The following is a 17,209-nucleotide window of genomic DNA, read 5'->3' on the forward strand; positions in this document are numbered from 1 at the left end:
TATGGACTTCCCCAACATCGGGAACATTCTTCCTGCATCTAACCTGTCCAATCCCGTCAGAATTTTATATGTTTCTATGAGATCCCCTCTCATTCTTCTAAATTCCAGTGAATATAAGCCTAGTTGATCTAGTTTTTCTTCATATGTCAGTCCTGCCATCCTGGGAATCAGTCTGCTGAGCCTTCGCTCAATAGCAAGAATGTCCTTCCTCAGTTTAGGAGACCAAAACTGTACACAATATTCAAGGTCTTGTACAACTGCAGTAAGACCTCCCGGCTCCTATACTCGAATCCTCTCGCTATGAAGGCCAACATGCCATTTACCTTCTTCACCGCCTGCTGTACCTGCATGCCAACTTTCAATGACTGATATACCATGACACCCAGGTTGCACCTCCCCTTTCCCTAATCTGTCACCATTCAGATAATAATCTGCCTTCCTGTTTTTGCCAGCAAAGTGGATAACCTCACATTTATCTACATTATACTGCATCTGCCATGCATTTGCCCACTCACCTAACCTGTCCAAGTCACCCTGCAGCCTCTTCGCATTCTCCTCACAGCTCACACTGCCACCCAGCTTGGTGTCATCTGCAAACTTGGAGATATTACATTCAATTTCTTTGTCTAAATCATTAATGTATATTGTAAATAGCTGGGGTCCCAGCACTGAACCTTGCGGTACCCCACTAGTCACTGCCTGCCATTCTGAAAAGGACCTGTTTATTCCTACTCTTTGCTTCCTGTCTGCCAACTAATTCTCTAGCCACGGTAATATATTACCCCCAATACAATATGCTTTAATTTTGCACACTAATCTCTTGTGTGGGACATTGTCAAAAGCCTTTTGAAAGTCCAAATACACCACATCCACTGGTTCTCCCTTGTCCACTCTAGTAGTTACAACCTCAAAAAATTCTAGAAGATTTGTCAAGCATGATTTCCCCTTCATAAATCCATGCTGACTTGGACTGATTGTAGGGGGAGCTACGATTGGCCTCAGCACTCCTGAGTTGAGGAAAGGAAAAAAATCAGTCATATTCTCACTGCTGATTGTCATAATTAAAACCCTACTGGAACATGTCTGCAAATGTCAGGTGAGGAGAGGTTCAGGCTCAGCTGTACTGCCTTCCAAAGTCAAATAGTTGCTGGCATTCGTTTTGTCAAAGCTTGCAGGTGAAGAAGCTGCACTTTGATAATGTACCGCTGGGTGGTCATTGCTCACGGAATCATACTCCAGTGAGGGAGCCAGTGCCTTCCGGAGAGAAGCAAGGGAGAAAACTGGAAGGACAATTAAATGGAAAAATATATCCCATCATAGCCCTTTATTGAGATACTTACTTCCAGAGTAAAGTTATTTTTGTTTTATTCTGTCTTCTCAAATATTTATTGGAAACAAAGTGGATCTCCTAATTCACGAGTGTTTTGATTATTCTGAGAAAAGTACGTATTTGGTTTTGAAGTTACCTGTCTACCCGCTGTAACCATTCTATGATTCTATGTTATCTGTGAGTTATATCTGAATTGGCTGTCATCCTTTGACATAAAATAGCTTTTTGAACTGCCTATGGTTTCTATTGATTACTAATTACCCTTTAAAAAGTTTTTTCCCCACTAAGAACTAATTGACAATCCATGTAATCTAATATCTGTCCTGTATTGTACCTAGCCATATATATGCATAGACTTTCTCTATCATATACCTATCATCAGGATTATGTGCGTAGATAGCGTAATTGAAAGCTGGAATTCATTGATGGTGGAGTTTACATTGAACTGTCCTCCGTCTATAAAATGCATCAATCCCAGGGTCCCTGCTCCCTGTGGAATGTACTGCACATGCTCAGTAGCATTGCAGTGTCCCCAGCAGCTGAGGCTCTGAGCGAGCTTTCAGTCCTCACTGCTTTCTCAGAAATTCTTGACTTTATTTGGCAAATGGCTGTGCAAACCTTCTCTCAATCCTGGAAACTACGACTGAAAAGTCTAAACAGCTGCTTTGATATATTGTACCATAATGAACTGTTGTCAGTTTGGCTTAGTCTACAAGAGCATTAGTGGAATTTTCTTGCTCCTGATCTGTTTACAGAAGCCAGAATTTATGCAACGTAAAAGCAGGTTCAGCCTTTCACTGTCAATGATTTGATGCTGTACTGACGCACAGGAAAACTGCAAGAACCATTATTGGTAATCACTAACTTTTACAAGATCTGGCATTTTACCCAAATATTTTTAATTAAAAAAAAACTTGTGCAAATTTTGTGCACAAACTTGGTTATCAAAAAAACAGGAGTTTACCCTTCCAGAACTAACAGTATGCCTTGTAAATTAAAAGCTTGTTTTATTTTGCCTCATTAGTCTATTTAACCTGTTCTTCTTTTCAATCTCAAATACTATTCTTCCCCCTGCACCTCTCCCTTCCTGTCCTAAATTCATTGACTCTTGCTGAGGTATGATTCTACATGCACAAGCCACTCTCCGGCACTTTGCTCAAGAGGCCATTCTTCATGTACGACTAAGTATGTATTGGGAAGAGAAACTGTTTCCAATGGCTGAAGGATCAATAACCAGAGGGCACAGATTTAAGGTGATTGGCAAAAGAACCAGAGGTGATACGAGGAAATTCTATTTTACACAACAACAACTTGTATTTATATAGCGCCTTTGATGTAGTGAAACATCCCTAGGTGCTTCACAAGAGTATTATGAGATTAAAAAATTTGACCAAGCCGCATAAGGAGAAACTAGGGCAGGTGACCAAAAGCTTGGTCAAAGAAATAGGTTTTAACATAAGAACATAACATGAGAATTAGGTGCAAGAGTAGGCCATTTAGCCCCTCGAGCCTGCTCCGTCATTCAATGAGATTATGGCTGATCCTCTACCTCAACTCCACTTTCCTGCACTATCCCCATATCCCTTGATTCCTGTCATGTATTCAACCAGCATTGTAACCCATGTATAAACTGACCTAAGTTGTACACCGTGAGAGCACTGACCACTAGGTGGGAGACACTCCTAACCTGGACCTTCAGGTATAAAAGGGGAAGCTCCACCCACCTTCATCACTTGAGTGCTAAGGAATAAAGGACAGGTCACAGACTGACCTTCTCTCAAGCATGGGCCTCGTGTGCATTTATACTGTGTAGTAAGGACGTATCAATTCCCTTAATATCCAAAATTCTAAATTTCTCCTCATCTCAGTCCTAATTGGACGACCTCTTATTCTGAGACTATGATCCCTGGTTCTAGACTCCCCAGCCAGAGGAAACATCCTCCCTTCATCTACCCTGTCAAGCACTGTAAGAATTTTGTATGTTTCAATGAGATTACCTATCATGAATATAAGTCTAGTCTACTCAATCTCTCCTCATAGAACAATCCCCCCATCCCAGGAATCAGTCTGGTGAACCTTCGTTGCACTCCCTCAATGGCAACTATATCCTTCTGTAGGTAAGGAGATCAAAACTGTACACAATACTCCAGGGGCACTCTCACCAGGGCCCTATATAATTGCAGTAAGACGTCTTTACTCTTGTACTGAAATCCTCTTGTAATAAAGGCCAACATTCCATTTGCTTTCTTAATTGCTTGCTGTACCTGCATGTTAACTTTCAGTGATTTGTGTACAAGGACACCCAGGTCCCTCCGAACACCAACATTTCCCAATCTCTCATCATCTAAACAATACTCTGCTTTTCTATTTTTCCTATCAATGTGAATAACTTCACATTTCTCGACATTATATTCCATTTTCCATATCTTTGCCCACTCACTTAGCCTGTCTATAATCCCCTTGAAGTCCCTTTGCATCCTCCTCACAACTTACATTCCCACCTAGCTTTGTACCAATAGCAAATTTGGATATATTACATTTGGTCCCCTCATCCAAATCATTGATATAGGAGCACCTTGAAGGAGGAAAGAAAGGTGGAGGGGGTTAGGCAGGGAATTCCAGAGATTAGGGCCTAGGCAACAGAAGGCACGGCCACCAATGGTTGAGCGATTATAATCAGGGATGTTCAAGAGGCAGAATTAGAGGAGTGCAGACATCTCTGGATGGCGGAGGGGGAGCACGGTGGTTGTGGGGCTGGAGGAGATTACAGAGAAAGGGAGTGGTGAGCCATGGAGGGATTTGAAAACAAGGATGAGAGTTTTGAAATCGAGGCGTTGCTTAGCCGGGAGCTAATGTAGGTCAGTGAGCACAGGGGTGCTAGATGAGCGGGAGTTGGTGCGAGTTAGGACACAGGCAGCCGAGGTTTGGATGACCTCAAGTTTACATAGGGTAGAATGTGGGAGGCCAGCCAGGAGTGTGTTGGAATAGTCAAGTCTAGAGGAAACAAAGGCATGGATGAGGGCTTCAGCAGTGGATGAGCTGAGGCAAAGGCGGAGACGGGTGATGTTACGGAGGTGGAAATAGGCAGTCTGAGTTATGTTGCAGATATGTGGTCGAAAGCTCATTTCAGGGTCAAATATGACACTAAGGTTGCGAACAGTCTGGTTCAGTCTCAGACAGAAGTTGGGGAGAGGGATGGAGTCAGGGACTAGGGAACAGAGGTTGTGGCGGGGACTGAAAACAATGGCTTTTGTTTTCCCAATATTCAATTGGAGAAAATTTCTGCTCATCCAGAACTGAATTTCGGACAAGCAGTCTGACAATTTAGAGACTGTGGAGGGGTCGAGAGAAGTGATAGTGAGGTAGAGCTGGGTATCATCAGCGTACGTGTGGAAACTGATGCCGTGTTTTCGGATAATGTCGCCAAGGGGCAAAATGTAGATGAGAAATGGTGGTTAGGATTTGGAATGTACTGCCTGATGAGGTGGTGGAAACAGATTCAATAGTAACTTTCAAAAGAGAATTGGAAAAATACTTGAAGGAGAAAAAAATATGGGGATATGAGGAAAGAGCAGGGGAGTGGAACTAACTGGATTGCTCTTTGAAAGAGCTAGCGCAGACTCGATGGGCCGAATGGTTTAATTTTGTGCTGCACTATTCTATGATTCCATGTTCTGGCAGGTTCGAGCATCCTAAAGGCCATCACATCCAAACCTCCGATCATATCGTCACCTGATGTCTACACACTCACTTTCCAGCAGGTGCCACTGGAGAAAAACTCAAGAGCAGGGACCCTGGCACATTTTCGCCCTTCCATGTCCAATTGTAGCACCTGAGTTGCTGGCCCAGCGGAGGTCTGCTAACTCACCACAGAGCAGTAATCGAACCCGAGACCTTCTGGTTTGTGTGGATTTCATTGGTATTTTATCATAAGATAAGATGTATCGGAGCTGCAACCACCCTATTTGTGCGACAAAACGTGACGGTAGCACAACCGTGTGCTTGGATGAAGTGCCAACTTACAACTTACAACTTGGTTTCCACCTGTTCCAATTTTCGAGCAGGCTAAAATCTAGAGACAGGCAGAAGCCACATTAATAAATACGAATCAGTACAAATGACCTGGTTACGATCGCCTGAACCATTTTTGTCTCTGCTTGCAAGACTACCACCACTTCCTGCTCCTGTCCACAAACCATGGGCGGTACAAGTCGGGGCAGCCATTTCCAGTGATGTTTAAAGGGATCCTCGTGGGTAAAACTGTAGATTTTTGCTTGCATCAGATACTATGGCCGGCATTTTCTGGCGTCCTTGCGGGCGCGAATGGAGGCGAGTCGGGCGGGAAATGTTAAATATCTTGGAAGCGGGTTGGGAACCCGCTGTCATCCCGCCCCCATGCGTCTTTCCCTTGGGAGCGTTTGCCAGCGCGGCAGTGACCTGAACAGCAGAGGCGGTACTTGTCATAACCTTAAAGCTTCTTTTTAATCCTACCTTTCAAATTTCTCTGGATGACCACAGGAACACGCTGCTTGGGAACCACGTCTGTGAACTTGAGGCGGAAGTTGAGTGGCCACTGATCCACCTGGCACAGCATGAAAAGTACAATAAATATGCCAACCTGACACCTGGTCACTTTCCTAAGGTAGATGCTGCTGCTGAGTTCATTGTCAGCACAGATTGAGCTTTCTAGAGGTTGCAAATCTTATCAGCAAAGTCGGGATCCACTGTCACCTCATTGGTACAATCTATCACACCATTGACAGATTGCTTCTCTCATCTCTACTTGGCCTGCCATCTATTACATAAGCATGGATGCCCTGTATACTATCTCACCTTGGTCCCAAGAATCGGACCACGATGAGCCCCAACAGCTGCAGCACCAGGCACACCAGAAGCACCAACCATACCAACCAACCTTCTCCTCAACCATCTGATTCTGCACAAAACAGAGGGCATCAACGCAGGACTGCACTGTACCAGAGTCGATAACACAGGGTATACAGGCAGAGGATGAGCTTTCTCAACATGACTGAGCACCAGTGCCAAAGGAGGCTCAGGCTACCGCGGCAGATTGTCGCAGACATTTGCAGATTAATGGAGCGAGACCTGCAGCCCACAGGAGTGGGTGGACATGCAGTACCAGTGGCTTTCAAAGTCACCAGCGCCCTCAACATCTTCGTCTCAGGCTCCTTCCAGAGATCTGCAGCAGACATTTACAGCATCTCGCAGTCGGCCGTCCACAGGTGCATCACCCAGATGACCGATGCCCTGTTTGATAAGTCAGCCAATTATATCAACTTTGCCACTGATGAAGCCAGTGTTACTGAGCGGGAGCTCAGCTTTGCCGCATTGGTTGGCCTCCCACAGGTGCAGGGCGACATCGACTGCACACATGTGGTCACCAGGGCACCCCATCATCACCCAGGAGTCTTTGCCAACCACAAGGGCTTCCACTCCCTCAATGTGCAGCTTGTCCGCAACCATAAAAAGATCATCATGTATGTGTGTGCCAAATTCCCTGGCAGCTGCATGATTCTTTCGTCCTGTGCCAGTCCACCCTCCCTCTGCTCTTCCCTTCTCCAAACAGACTTTCCGGCTGGCTGCTGAAAGACAAGAGCTATCCATTGAAGACTTGGCTCATGAGGAGGCCAAGTACTGAGGCCCAGGAGAGATATAATGAAAGCCACATTTCCGCCACATGTGTTCTGTGAGCAGACAATGGGCATGCTGAAAATGCTCTTCAAATGCCTTGACAGATCTGGAGGAGCTCTTCAGTACGCACCAGGCAGCAGTCTCCAGAATCGTCGTGGTCTGCTGCACGCTGCACACCATAGCTCAGCAGTGAGGATTGGCGCTGCATGAGGAGCAAGGCTCTGCACACAGCCTCTTCAGAGGAGGAGGGGCAGGAGGCGAATCAGCAGGAAGACAAGGAGGAGGAACCGCAGGTCCAGATCCCACCAGCACCCGACCACATTGTTGCCAGGGAAGGCCTCCTAATGGCAGATTTACTTAACCAGGCTTTACATAAGAACATAAGCACATAAGAAATAGAAGCAGGAGTAAGCCCCTCGAGCCTGCTCCTCTATTCAATAAGATCATGGCTGATCTGATCATGGACTCAGCTCCACTTCCCTGCCCACTCCCCATAACCCGTTATTCCCTTATCGCTCAAAAATCTGTCTATCTCCACCTTAAATATACTCAATGACCCAGTCTCCACAGCTTTCTGTGGTAGAGAATTCCATAGATTTACAACCCTCTGAGAGAAAAAAATTCTCCTCATCTCAGTTTTAAATGGCGTGCCCTTATTCTAAGACGATGTCCCCTCGTTTTAGTTTCCCCTCTGAGTGGAAATATCCTCTCTGCATCCACCTTGTCGAGCCCCCTCATTATCTTGTAAGTTTCAAGTTACACCCATACGGCTGCCATGTGCTGCACCAGGTTCGCACCATCCCACAGCAACATCATAAAGCATCCCTACAATAACCAAACTATTGCTTTCACACTGACTACCATTGTTGGAGGTAATGTTATGTCTCGTCATTCATTCCAACTCACTAAGCCATTTCCAAAGTTGCCCACAAATTTGTCCATGACCAGAAAGTGGTGAAAATAAATATTTTTATCAGTGACATCACAGAAACTTTACGCAAACATTTATTAAAACACTGAAATGTTTACCCTTGTGCATCTACTTGTGTTTCATCTTTTTCCTACACATGCTTCAATGAGGTGCTACCCCTATGGCTTCAGCAGAGGTAGAGGCAGCCTGCTCACTTCAAGAATGGCCACAGATACTGTTATGTCTGCAATGTACTTATGAATGACTCCACGAGGCAATGTGTTGTACTCAAACTGAGGTGACCTTGGTCCTTTATTCCAAACTCCAGAGTGAGGCACAAGCATGGTGGGCAGCCTTTTATACTGGGCCCTGCCACCAGGGCAGGAAACCCCCGGTCTCCACCAGTTGCACCCTCTAGTGGTGCCATCATGTATATACACAATGTAAACCTTATTGACAGTACATCAGGTAAACAAGTCTCCATCTTATGCAACCACACAGTGACTACACAGAGCGTACATCCATAGTCTGCATATACAACAGATACCATTATGCACATAATGACCATTCACTTGCTGCTGACATCATCCCCATATAAATGACTGCTGTATGTCATGTGGCTGTATGAGATGTAAGTTTGTCACCAGGCTGCTGAGATGTCCCCCTCTCTCCATCTCCCACCTTCAGCTGCTGTGCAACTCTGACACTCCTGACACCTTCTCTGCTGCTGTTAAAGTGGCCAATGTTGGTTGGCCAGTTCCAGTTCTCTCCCTCTCACTCATATTGTGGACTCCCTTCTCCTGCAAGGAGGGAAAGAAGAGAAGGTTGAGTGAGAGGAATGGAAGGGTTACATCTTTAGAGGGTGACTATGATGGAGTGGGGTGCCAATGCAAAGTAGCCTCCTTCTGTGTTGTTAGTTGGTATGATTGCATTAGGATGAGGTGAGTGTGAGGGGTGGGGGGGGGGGTTAGTCAGATGGGGATGTGAGTATGTTGGTGTGAGTAATGATGTGCAGGAGTAGGGTTGGGAAGACAGAGTCATGGGGATGTGATGAGAGGCACAGCAGAATTAAGTTGAGTGTGGCTTTGAACTCCCCTTTCCTGATCCAATGAGATGATTGAAATGTTCCTGGTACTGCACCCAGGTCCTCCTGACAAAACCTCTGCTGTTGACCTCCTCTGCTATTTGGAGCCAGGCTCCTTTGGTCTGCTGATGAGATCTCTTCCTCCTATGAGAAGGGAAAAGGACCTCCCTGCATGCTCTCACTCCCTCACTCTGAGAACCAGGGTGCAGCCCTCTGTCATGTGTGCCACTCTTTCCATCACTCCAATGGTGCAGTGCAGTGGCTGCACTATCCTTGGTGATGCAGTGCCTGCACTATCCTTGATGATGCAGTGCCTGCACTATCCTTGATGATGCAGTGGCTGCACTATCCTTGATGATGCAGTGGCTGCACTATCCTTGATGATGCAGTGCCTGCACTATCCTTGGTGATGCAGTGCCTGCACTATCCTTGGTGATGCAGTGCCTGCACTATCCTTGATGATGCAGTGCCTGCACTATCCTTGATGATGCAGTGCCTGCACTATCCTTGGTGATGCAGTGCCTGCACTATCCTTGATGATGCAGTGGCTGCACTATCCTTGGTGATGCAGTGCCTGCACTATCCTTGATGATGCAGTGCCTGCACTATCCTTGGTGATGCAGTGCCTGCACTATCCTTGATGATGCAGTGCCTGCACTATCCTTGATGATGCAGTGCCTGCACTATCCTTGATGATGCAGTGCCTGCACTATCCTTGGTGATGCAGTGCCTGCACTATCCTTGATGATGCAGTGGCTGCACTATCCTTGGTGATGCAGTGCCTGCACTATCCTTGATGATGCAGTGCCTGCACTATCCTTGGTGATGCAGTGCCTGCACTATCCTTGATGATGCAGTGGCTGCACTATCCTTGGTGATGCAGTGCCTGCACTATCCTTGATGATGCAGTGCCTGCACTATCCTTGGTGATGCAGTGCCTGCACTATCCTTGATGATGCAGTGCCTGCACTATCCTTGGTGATGCAGTGCCTGCACTATCCTTGGTGATGCAGTGCCTGCACTATCCTTGGTGATGCAGTGCCTGCACTATCCTTGATGAACCTTCAAAAGCAATGTGGCCATGGCACCTTTAAATATCCCAGCTGAAAACACATCATTGATGTCATCAGATCCGCACCATTTAAAAGGGTCGGGTAACGCGCAGGACTGCCTTAATAGGTGCCATTCGAGAAAGTCCATCTCAGAAGCTGGATGAAATGAAGAATGGGGTGTCGACCCACCACGGCGATCACCTGCGCCTGACCTGCCCAGGTACAGAAAATTCTGGCCTATATTTTGTTGTTTTGACAATTTCACACTGCTCATAATTACTGTAGAACATTTTGAACTCTTAAGAGCTTCTTCCATCACACTTTTGTTTCTGTTCTGGAAGTACTTAACACGCCCCCAGTTTAAAGCTTTTCAAGATATATGAAGCAGTTTAGGATAGTGTGCTTGATGACTGGAAGAAGCATCAAATGTGGCCAAGAGGGAGAAATAATTGTGAGCGCAGTATCAGGCTTTGAGACTGAGTGCCAGCAGAAAGGAGATGCAGTGAAGTGTTGCATGCTGACTTGGAGAACCATGGGAAGCAGCAAAGGGTAGGATTGATGGTGCTAAATCTAAAGGATGGGTGTGCGCGGCTATGCAGAGTGTATGAGAGAGGTGAAGGGAAACTTACTTTGGCAGACCTGGTCAGATCATTAATTTTTTTCCTGCACTGCAGCCAGGACCTCGGGATGCCATTGACCTGCTTTGCCACCTCTCCTCATGCCTGTTGACCAATTGTCTTGGCACCTGTTGTCCATCAAAGAGGAAGAAGACCTCATTCCTGTTGCTCAATTGGTCAATTAGCACCTCCACCAATGCATGAAAAAACCTCCAGGTCCTGGTTAAAGTCATCTTACTTGCTGCTGCACAATCGTATTGCCCACTACCCACCACCGTAAAAACCATCTCCAATTTAAGGTGCTGTGGGATGCCTTTATGTAGTAGCCAGTCCACCAGATGTCTTGCCCTCCAAATCAGTGAGCTGCCTATAGGGCATAGGCCCAACACCAATTCCTTCAGGCATGTGCAGTACATGTCCCCACCCACCGCCCGCTTAGCTTACACTGGAGATGACAGACTTGATGGGGATGATTTACAATCAGTGACTTGTCAGATTCTTGTGGTGGTTGAAATGGGTGAATTCCATGAGCTTATGCAGACTTTGGAAGTTTAAAGTTGATGACAGTTGACAAATTGAACACAATTGTGTGAGGTAGACGTCCATAAGGTATGACCCTGTCCGTAGGTTAGCAGTTAATGCAACAGTGCAAGTGCTACATTCTGAAACTGTTAATCTGGCTGGTGTGCCACACACAGAACCAGAGAGGCATGTATTTCCCCCGTCACAGGCCAATAGATATTTTTTTAAAGAGAGATTGCAGAACAGCTTTGATGAATCGGTGCTGCATTTTATGTTAACCCAGTGACCGTTTCAATCCATGAAATAAAATTGTTGAGGAGAAATGCATTTTCAAATGAAAATATTTCAATGTTGGAGGAATGGAACATTTTCCATAGATTATCCCAGTGTCTGCATCAAGCATGAATAGCATTGGTTAGATGCAAAGCAAAATCTCCCACTTCAATGTTCCACCATTTTAAGAATTTGAGAAATTCTGGAGTGAAAAGGGTCATTTAGCTCGAGCCTGGACCTTTCGGAATCCATGTATAATTGCTCGATCACAAAATTCAACCCCCCTCCTTCTCCACTACCAACACCTGTTGGTGCTCTATTTTAAGGAACACTAACTTCCTTCCCCTACTTCCCTTGAAACACAACCAAGCAGCGCTATTAATATCTCTCTAACCTTCCATTACCCTTCTCAACAAATATCAATCCGACTTCCATTTAAAGGGGTCCGTTGAATCTGAATCAACGATCTTCTGTAGGAATCTGTTCTTAATCCTAATTTTAGAAGTGCACCCATTAACACACCAGTGCTACATGTTTAATTTCACACACAGGTGAGTATGATTACTCAGTATCGATTAATTGAATCTATTTCATAGAATCGACCTGTCATTTTTTTTCTCTCCTCTGTGGGCAAGTGCCTGCACTTTACTTGGTCACCATCTACAGCACCGATTAGAATTGGGTGCTCATCACATGGTAAACCATAGATACAAGCAATCATTCTGTAGTGCAGCATTCCTGAGGGTCGTGCTCAAGTATGACAGTGGGGTAGGATTGTGTAATATAGAGCTCCACCTAGTGGACTACTGCTCCAACACTGTGGTAATGCAACTACTAATGTATAATAAAAGGATCATGTGACAAGACCACGTGACAAGTTCCTGTAGAGCCACCTTGTGTGTAGTGTGCTTAGTCTCATCATCATGGGCAGTCCCTCGGAATCGAGGAAGACTTGCTTCCACTCTTTAAAATTAGTTCTTAGGCGGCTGAACAGTCCAATACGAGAACCACAGTCTCTGTCACAGGTGGGCCAGATAGTTGTTGAGGGAAGGGGAGGGTGGGACTGGTTTGCCGCACGCTCATTCCGCTGCCTGTGCTTGATTTCTGCATGCTCTCGGCGATGAGACTCGAGGTGCTCAGCGCGCTCCCGGATGCACGTCTTTCACTTAGGGTGGTCTTTGGCCAGGAACTCCCAGGTGTCAGTGGGGACGTTGCACTTTATCAGGGAGGCTTTGAGGGTGTCCTTGTTGTAAAGAATATATCACTGGCGACATAGGATGGGATAATCTGATTCCCTAGCTGAAATTTTTGTAAATTTTAGATGGCCATGCCTATAGGAATAATAGGGCGCTTGGGTGAGTTCCACTGAGACAAAGAGACTTTCGGAGCATACGTGGAGCAGCTAGAAATGTTTTTCACCACGAATAGTATCATCGAAGTCCCCGATAATGAAAACCGTAACCAGGTGGTTTTAGAAGGAAACAGGCTATTTTCCTGACTGAAGCAGGCCTGAGGTGTATGAAACCCTGAAAAATGTGCTTGTTCCATGCAAGCCGAAGGACACGCCACTGACAGAGATTCTAACCAAGTTTGAACAGCACTACTGTCCTGAGCCCTTGGAAATTGCTGAACATTATCGTTTTGGAATACAAAATCAATTAACTGATGAGAATATCAGTGATTACATTGTAGCATTAAAAAAGCTATCCATTCACTGTCATTTCAGAAACTTTCAGGACCAAACATTGCGTGACTACTTTGTTTGTGGGATGAAAAATGAAGCAATCAGAAGAAAGTTGTTGACAACCTCTAACTTGATTTTTGATTTAGCTTGACAGACAGCTATGTCGATGGATATGGCCGACCACTACTCCCGAGAACTTCGAATCATTTCCAGTCGTCAGACAACCGAGGTGAATCGCCTGCAGGTTAAAAGTAAAAGGCAGTTGGGCCCCAAGACCTCAGCAACTGGCCATGGTAACAATACATTGAAATTGTGCTATCGGTGCCTGGGAAAACACATTGCTCAAAGTTGTGCATATGTGAAGGCAGAGTGTTTCTTTTTCAAGAAAATAGGTACCTTGCGAAAGTACGCCGACTGAAGAGTAAACTGACTTTCAATGCTATAAGTAGAAATTGCCAGAGATTTCATAGCATTGAAGAGAAGCAACAGGAAAAGGAGGTTCTGGAGATACACGTCATCAGGAGCACACGTGTATCTAACAACGATTCGCGAAGTATCGTCATCCAAGTTGACCTTGCAGGAACCAGGATACCCATGGAAATTGACACTGGTGCATCTGTGGGTGTAGTACCGGAATCACTATATCTCGACAAGTTGCATGACTTTCCGCTTGAGAAATCGAAGAGAAAGCTGTGAGCTTACTCAGGAGAGCAAATTCCAGTTGTAGGATGTATCACCATACCAGTGAAATACAAGGATCAGTTTCTGAACTTGCCTATCTTAGTAGTGTCAGGAGACAAGCCTGCCTTGATGGGTAGAAATTGATTGGGATCACTGAAGCTGGATTGGAATGAGATTTTTCGTGTTGAAACGAGATTTACATCAAAAGATGATATCAAGCAATATCATAAGGTGTTCCATGAAACAGGCAGTCCAATCCAAGACATCAAGGCAAGTGTCAGAGTGCAGAAGGACGCTAGACCAGTTTACTGCAAGCCACGTCCCGTACCATACACACTCCAGGAGAATATTGAGCAAGAACTCGAGACTAGAAACTGAGAACATAATCTTTAAGCTAGATCTAAGTAATTGGGCTATCTTCATTGTTGTTGAACCTGAATCAGATGGTAATGCTGATGCTATGTCCAGTTTGCCATCCCCATCACAAGTTTCACCCAATAGGGAAGAAGTGTTCTATTTTTCGTTCCTTGATGAACGGCCAGTTACAGCTGAAGAGATTGGTAGAGCAACCAAATGTGACCCAGTTATGTCAAACGTATATGATTACATAGCAAATGGCTGGCCAAACCAGGTATCAGAGGAAGATATCAATCATTACTTGGTAGGAATTAATTAAATTATCAGTGGATAAAGATTGTATTATGTGGGGTGCAAGAATAGTTATTCCAAATAAGTTCAGGTCCAAATTGTTCGGATATCTTCAGGACCAGAACCTGGGAATGTGCTTGACCAAAAATTTTGCATGCAGTTACTTATGGTGGCCAAGTTTAGATAAAGATATGGAGTACGTGATTAAGTCAGTGTACGACATGTCAATCGGTAAGGAAGAAACCACCATCAGTACCATTACAGCCATGGAAATTGCCTCCTAGCGTGTGGCAAAGGTTACATGTAGATTTTGCTGAGCTAGAAGGACAACAATTGTTCATTGTGATTGAACACTAGACAATTTGCGAAGATTGTTTTCTTCATATGGCCTCCCAGAAGAAATTGTCTAATAACAGGCCGTAATTGTGTTCAGAAGAATTTGCACAGTTCATGAGCAGAAACGGTTTGAAACATACCAAGGTTCCACCATACCATCCTGCTTCAAATGGTGCAGCAGAGCGCACTGTACAATTTGTAATACGTGCCCTCATCAAGCAAATGTTGGATCCAAATCCAAAGAAATGGCAGTTGTCGTTGGACCATAAATTGGCAAACTTTCGAATTACTTATCGTAATACTCCCCATACAACTACTGGTAGAACACCAGCAGAGTTGTTTCTCCATGCCAGCCATGAACCAGGTTCTCGTTGTTAAAGCCAAACTTGGAATAGTCAGTAGAAGAGAAACAATTAAAACATAAAGAGAATCATGATAGTATAAGGTGTGGTCCCGGGGGTCAGGTTCACCTCTGACCAACTTGAGCGGTTCGAATCGCTTCCACTCCCTTGGGTTCTAGACTCTGGGTTTATTTGGGGGATGTGATAGAAACATAGAAACATAGAAAATAGGTGCAGGAGTAGGCCATTTGGCTCTTCGAGCCTGCACCGCCATTCAATAAGATCTTGGCTGATCATTCCTGCTTTGTCTCCATACCCCTTGATCCCCTTAGCCGTAAGGGCCATATCTAACTCCCTCTTGAATATATCCAATGAACTGGCATCAACAACTGTCTGCGGTAGGGAATTCCACAGGTTAACAACTCTCTGAGTGAAGAAGTTTCTCCTCATCTCAGTCCTAAATGGCCTACTTATCCTAAGACTATGTCCCCTGATTCTGGACTTCCCCAACATCGGGAACATTCTTCCCGCATCCAACCTGTCCAGTGAAAAGGACAACTGGTTTGGTGTAAAAGAACTTTGACTTTATTACGGACAAGAAAATACAATGTCAATCTTATAATTACTCTAATAAGGAACAATACAAGAAAATTACAATGTCAAACCTATAATCACTCTAACAAAGAACCATGCATTACACATTCAAAGGGGGTTACAGTAAAATTACACCTCCCATCTCCCAATACCTAATTCTAGCTAGGTTAGACTCCAGGGCAGGCAGGGACTATACTTACCAATCCTTTCTGGTCAGTTAGCGGTAGTTCGCGATTTCGGGATTCGTTGAAATCTGTAGGTTCTACTTGCCATACCCCAAATGTCGGAGAAGACTTCTAGCTGCGCAATCTTCAGTTGGGTTGAGTTCACTGATGCGGTAAGGCGTGTTTTGGATCTATGGGGTAAGTACCCGGTTTTCTTCGTTAGAAATAGGTTCAAAGTCTCTTTAGGTAATGTTTTCACCTGTTGGTAGTCAGGCCTTAGATTGTAGAGTAGAAACTTTTCGATTCTTTGTTTTTTTTTCCCATTGGAGTTTTGTTTCGAATTTGGTCGATCACGGTGGTTTTTCATTGCGCCCACATTGACTGTGGTCGGTTGTTGGCACAATGGTGATGTTGTTCCTTCCTTCAGGACTTCAGGACTTCGAGGCTGGAGAAGTTAGTTTACAACTGTCGCGTTGGTTTCTCTCCTTGTCTTGATGGCATACTTGCAGTATAGCACCTGGTGTAGTATGGCATACCCTCTGTTAAAATAGGGGGCCAGTTATACCATTTGAGTTGTTCTAATCTTGGCACCAAATCAATTCAGAATTCTTCGTTTAAATTTGACGGGCTTGACTCTTTGTAATATTTTGGTGGGCTCGTTAAAAGTTAATATGTTTTGGGTGGGTTGATTTTCGAAAACTGTTTCCTGATGGAAGTATTAGCTTGGTAATGTCTTTTTGTGAGTTTATCGCATACAGGCTGGATTGGGCCTCTTTGTGATGTATATGCTGAAATGGTTTTCCAGATTTAGGTTGATGGTTAGCTATCTCTGGGTTATTTGTTGTAATGTTAATGTCTTTTGTGGAGCAGGATTCTTGAATACCCATTTCTCCAGACAAGTTAACTTAGTCCCAACACCCAGACAATTCAAATAATCAAGTTGTCTCCTGTTAGTTCTTTAGGCCCGCCCACAGCCTTGAATTTGTCTTTTAAAAGTCCACAATTTGATTAAAGTTTGTAGTTTCTTCCATGAACACTTTAGGATTTCAAACTTTCCGGTAGATAGTCCCAAATTAAATTTCTTTTCAAATGAGCCCAAACACTGGGTGGGGGTGGGGGGGTGGGTGTTCTCGGGAATTTTGCATCCTTTCAATAGAGCTAAAGTAAGAAAGAGAAGTGTGTAATTAAATCAGGTTAGAGTGAAGAACCATAATGGTTAAAATGGTTACCACAAAGAGTAGTGAAGATATGTGGTCCTTACACATATTTGGTCAAGGATGTTTGACCATGGAAAGTTTAGGTTTGTTTTGTTCACATTGAT

The 17,209-nt window shown here is 44.7% G+C and overlaps 1 protein-coding gene across 1 annotated transcript in view; it reads left to right on the plus strand.

Annotated features, from left to right (window-relative positions):
* The window catches only part of arhgap20b (Rho GTPase activating protein 20b), a 181,622-nt gene that overhangs the window by 74,454 nt on the left and 89,959 nt on the right, over positions 1-17,209 (plus strand). The window lies entirely within an intron of this gene.

This window comes from Pristiophorus japonicus, chromosome 6 (genome assembly GCF_044704955.1).
Source record: "Pristiophorus japonicus isolate sPriJap1 chromosome 6, sPriJap1.hap1, whole genome shotgun sequence".
Taxonomy (NCBI): Eukaryota; Metazoa; Chordata; class Chondrichthyes; family Pristiophoridae; genus Pristiophorus; species Pristiophorus japonicus.